We start from the raw sequence: 6028 nt of genomic DNA on the forward strand, positions 1-6028 counted from the left end.
CTTCAACCTCTGTGTGTCCACACCAAGGATCTTTTGGTAAAAAAAAAAAAAAAAACACTCCTTAACACGAATCCTCGCTGGAGTGCCCAGCAAGCTCTGGCCACGTCTGAGGTCCTTGTTCCAGATTCCACCGAAGAGGAGCTGACTGGCCCAGCCTGCTCGTGTTCCAGGTTTGCAGGGCTGTGGATGATAGGTGTGTCAGAGAATAGGGTGATTCAAACAGTACTTCTTGGAAGCCGTTTGCTATCAGTTCACCAAAGGCATCTTCCCAAACCATACAATCCCAGTTCAAATGGGCTCTGGAATGCTACACCATTGTTGCTTAATTCTTAGGGCCTGGACCACAGTCTTGTGCTGCCTGAGGAGATAATTTTTTACAGTGTCCACAGATACGACATCAAGTGGCACGGCTAGATGCCGAGAAAGCTGCTGATCTTTTTTCCCTGCTCTTTCCCTTGCTGCTGCCTGAAGAAAGTTTTGATACAGTGTAGTGCTAGATTTCCATTTCCCCACTGTTCCTAATATCCCCCACTTTGGTGGGGGGCGGGGGGCGGGCATCCAAACACGGACTTGAAACGAATGTTCCTTTTTAACAGAGGGAGCAGCCTTGAGCATAGCCCATGAGGTCCCTGGGACTTCATTGATTCGATTTCATTTTTCATGTTAAACTTCCACTTGTTGCAAGTCAAACTAGTTTTCCCAAATAGCAAACAGATACACATATTCTTTTTCAGATACAGTCTACATGAGAAGAATAAGAGGTAGGTCATTTAAAAAAGAATTACGACAGCGGTCACAGCCAAGTTTCCCTACACACAGATAAGGTGTTGGGTTTGTTGCAGGCACTGTTAAAACTGTTCCTTGAATTCAAACATCCTGTCCTTAGCAAGTAAGGCTGCATGAAAACGCATTTCTTTGGTTGCGGATGTGTATAACTCATCATCTGGATGGGCCTCTGAGGCAGATGAGACAGTTAATAAGCGATTACCGATGGGATAAAACACGATGTGGCTTTCCTCCTGCTCTTCCACCCCTTTCTGGTCTATTTTTCTTCAAGTTCGTTTTCCTCAGAGATGTCATAAACGGAAAGGATTCACACTTTGTGGAATTAAGAACTTCATGGTAGCCATGTTTCCCACATAATCATGGACTCAATTCCCTCCAATTTAGGACTTAGTGTCCTTCAATTACCACCCATTGAAACTTAACCTTTTCTCAGCATTCACAAATCCTTTTTCTCTTCTAGTGATTTCAACAGTGCCCAATGGATGACCCAATTAATCAACATTAATAACTAATTTGCTCACTCGACAGCTGTTTTCCTGAGACACTCTCATGTACCCTTGCAGTCACAACGACTCCTTTTATAGGTAAAATGATAATCACTTCCAAGTAAGTAGATGAGATCATGGAATTAACAGCTTTTATCTCTTGTTGGGTGCCCACTTTTTACCGCTACACAGATGCTGACATTTCAGCTATGCTGACAAGTTTAACTTTGGTAAGTAGCCAGTATCCACAGGTTGATGTCATATTCTTAAAAGAAATAGAGCATGTCTCAGAAAATTCAAAGTGACAGAGAAGGGATGCATTCTGAGGAACCAAGAGGCATGGTGCCACCTTCTCTATTACACTGGCCTTAGGGCTACCTAGTAGTTTCCTCAACAGACTGTCTGGATTATATTTGCTCTTATTGCTGACCAAACACATTGAACCTCACAATGTCCATTCTAAAAGCTTTGTTCCCCACAAAGAGTAAGAAGACTGTTTTATTCTGTTTTTGAGTGGATATTTATGTCAATTGTTGGATATGCATTGTTTATCTTTTAGGAGCATGATTTGAAAACGGCATCTGTAGGAGTGTTTTACTAAGATGTCTCTGATGAGTGCCAGTGTTAAAATTACTTCTCAGATTTTTTTTTTAGTGAAAGCAAGTCATGCAATGTGAATAAGATTATAAGATACAGATAACAAGATAATCAGGGATATAAAGAATCTCAAAGCTAAAGGTTATCTAAGTATGATGTCATGTTTTATATATATATATATATATATATATAATATCTTCATTATTGTTAATATTTTGCTCTCTTCTCTGGAAAGATCTCTAATGATTCAATGGTGAATCAGTAGGTTTCTAGTAGTCATGAGATGGCTTACTCTAACAAATCATACCCTGATCACACACTGATAGGTATCTTTCAGTCCATTTGTGGAGAGTGAGATATTTTTCCTTTTTATACTTCTCTTACTCTAATTTTTTGGCATATTTATTGTACTGCCAATTTCCTAATTTTGTTCAATTTTATAAAATGCTATATAAATCAAAATAATCACTGAGAAAATTGTTACTCAATCATACAGGTATAATTTTTCGTATATAGAGTTGATTAAGTTATTTTCTGATTCAAGAAAAATTTTTCCACCTCAGTTTTCGATCCACTTTAATATTTTATTGCATTATATATTTTATCTCTAAATTGATAATCAAGTTTAATATATGTATGCATCAATAAATTATTCAGTATGTACATGTCAATAAAGTGTATTCCCAGGCACTCTGCTGCTGCTGCTGCTGCTGCTGCTGCTGCTGCTGCTGCTGCTGCTAAGTCACTTCAGTCGTGTCCGACTCTGTGTGACCCCAGAGATGGCAGCCCACCAGGCTCCCCCGTCCCTGGGATTCTCCAGGCAAGAACACTGGAGTGGGGTGCCATTTCCTTCTCCAATGCACTCTGCTGTGTAGTGTTAACTCACTATGGTTTTCTCTTCCAGAATAAGTTATTGGATATATTTATTCTAATAAACATTTCTTTAAGTAAACTTTAACTAATAAGATCTGCAACAATAGTTATTTTGTTTGCAATACGTAAAGTAAGTGACCTGTCAGTATTTTTATTCATAATAGCCTTCTTATACAGAAACTTGGTTTATATCTATTATCATTTAGAAGTGGTTTTCATAATTTCTGTTTAATTTCAAAGGTTTTGGCTTTTTTCAGGTTTTCCATCACATTTCTTAGTGTCATGTTTTTCAAATTTTTGTTTGTATTTCAGTAACACTGCATTTAAATTTTAAAATAGAATAAAGCTTCTTAAAAATTAATATTGATTTTTAATTTTATTGCATATATGCATGCCCATAATTTCTTGTTAATTATAATATTTTAAATGATTTGAAAAGGATTCTTAGTTACATATGGGTCAACTTTGAGTATGAAGATGTATGTCTTCATTTTCTCAAAATATATATATTCTTAATATTATAGCATTGAAAATGCCAGATGCATCACCACTCCTATAAATCTTTTGAATATGTCTATAAATTCTCTCTTTTATTGTGACAGTTGCATTAACATTTCACACTAACAAATACCAATAACTTAAAATTCAATGTTTCTACTTTTTATAAAATTTATTTTTCATAATCATTATCTTTAAATCATAAGCAACATACTCCAGTTTTATATTTACATTATGCATCTTAGTTCTCTTTTATTTCAAAGATTTGTCTTACATTCTTGTATTTGTCGTATATGTGTGTGCAAAGTCACTTCAGTCATGTCTGACTCTTTGTGACCCTATGGACAATAGCTCACCAGGCTCTTCTGTCCATGGGATTTCCCAGGAAAGAATACTGGAGTGGCTTCCCATTTCCTTCTCCAGGGGATCTTCCTCGCTCAGGGATCAAACCCGCATCTCTTAACATCTCCTGCACTGGCAGGCAGATTCCTTACCACTGGTGCCACCTGGGAAGCGCCATTTGTCATATATGTATGATGGTGTAACTGGGTCCTTTGGGATAATTCTCCATGTTTTCTAATGTAATTGCGTTTCTTCTATAGCTTTAACATGTTCTCCATTGCTTCCAATAAATGTATAATTACGGCCCGGGCCATTGATCTCTGGGCACAGTGCTCCAAAGGCAGGGCTGAGTCTTTTCCTTTTGGTTGCACCAAGCAGCATGTGGGATCTTAGTTTCCTGACTAGGGATTGACTCTGCACCCCCTGAATTGGAAGTGTGGAGTCTCAACCACTGGACTGCCAGGGAAATCCCATGGGCTGAAACTTTTGACTGCAACATCAACAGATGCCCTGAAGTCTGAGTGTCAGTGTTTTTCTAAGTTAATGACTGATGCAGTAAAAATTTGTGTTCTAAGGCAAGTCAAGGATAATTTAAATATGAAAATTTTTCTCTGTCCTTTGGCCTCCCCTTCCCCTCTACAGCATATCATATATCTGCATTATGCACCCCCCAAAACTCCCCATTAGCAGAAATAGCTGCTTAACCCATAAAGAGCAACATTTTCCTAGCACCAACAAGACAACGCCTTAAAAGATAATGTGTCTGGGCTTCCCTGGTGGCTCACTGGTAAGGAATCCTCCTGCTCATGCAGGAGACAAGGGTTCCATCTGTGATCCAGGAAGATCCCACATGCCTCAGAGCAACTAAGCCCATAAGCACAACTGTTGAGTGCTTTAGGGCCCAGGAGCCACACTACTGAATAAACATGCCACATAACTACTGAAGCCCCTGTGCCCTAGAGCCCATGCTCTGCATCAGGAGAGGCTACCGCAATGAGAAGCCTGCACACCGCAACTAGAGAGTAGCCCCTGATGGCCATGGCTAGAGAAAAGCCCAAGCAGCAAGGAAGACCCAGCATTGGCAAAATTTTAAATAAATTATTGTTTTAAAAAAGATAACATGCCTATGCCTCCTTGATGGTGTAAGCGATCATGATAACATACCACTTGGTACTTACAGATCTGGATTTTGCCAATTATCTATGGCATTTAAAGTAGACTTTTGTCGCAAAAACCTAACATAATCATGCTTTGATCTTTAACAAGCGTAACAGTTCTTAGAGTTTTCTGAGAGCATGTTCCTGGGTTATAATCCTATTTGGCCTGAGTAAAATGTTCCATTTCTTTCTTTGATTGTTTCATTTTATGAAACCTTAGTTCCCCCACCATGGGTCGAACCTGCGGTCCCTCCGTTGCAAGCGCAGACTCTTATCCCCTGGACTGCCAGGGAAGTGCAGACCCATTAATTTTACTAGGATGCAGTGGGTTCAATTGTTACTAGGATTTCTTCCAGCCAATATCTTTTCTCCCCCACTGAACTTTCCTCTTGTGCCACTGTCCGCTGCAGTTAGTTGGGTTGAAGTAATTGATTGGTAGGGCTTCCCTGGTAAGTCAGTGGTAAAGAACCTGCCTGCTGGGTCAGGAAGATTCCCTGAAGTAGAAAATGGCTACCCATTCCAGTCTTCTCACCTAGAAAAATCCCATGGACAGAGCAGCCTGGCGGGCTACAGTCCATGGGGCAGCAAAGAGTCAAGTACGACTGGGTACTCTTTTTGCATGAAAGTCAAAGAGTTAGTCGCTCAGCCGTGCCCATCTCTTTGCAACCCCATGGACTGGGGGTTGCCCGCCAGGTTCCTCTGTCCAGGAGATTTCCCAGGCAAGAATGCTAGACTCCGTCGATGGAATTCTCCAGGCAAGAATACTGGAGTGGGTAGCCATTCCTTTCTCCAGGGGATTTTTCCGATCCAGAGATCGAACCCAGGTCTCCTGCATTGCAGGCAGAGTCTTTACCGTCTTAGCCACCAGGGAAGCCCTTCTGCATATTCGTCAGAGGGAAATGCTTGAGGCCTTCTCTTTCTTTAGCCTTAGCTAGTTGGCGCACAATTTCCCCAGCCTCCTCGCGGAGGAGCTCATCATTTTCGCGAGGAAAAGGGAACTACATGACTCAGAATTCCTTGCGACAAAGGCAGTGTCCCTGAGCTCGGGGAAATGCAGTTTCCCTTTGGGCACAAAGGGCCGGGCCGGGCCCTCGGGACTCCGCCTCCGGGCGGCCATGGTAACTGCCCCGAGCTGGTGCCGGGTCCAGAACGCCGGCGTGGGCCGGAGATGACGCGGTTGAGGAGGGCCGAGAGGAGGCGCTGTCTCCGCTGCCCGGAGGCGGCCCGCGCCAGGCCTGGGGGCAGAGCGCGGCTCGGGCACCCCCGCCTCCCCGCACCCGGCCCCCCTGC

The sequence above is a fragment of the Ovis canadensis genome, chromosome 14 (genome assembly GCF_042477335.2).
Source record: "Ovis canadensis isolate MfBH-ARS-UI-01 breed Bighorn chromosome 14, ARS-UI_OviCan_v2, whole genome shotgun sequence".
Lineage (NCBI taxonomy): Eukaryota > Metazoa > Chordata > Mammalia > Artiodactyla > Bovidae > Ovis > Ovis canadensis.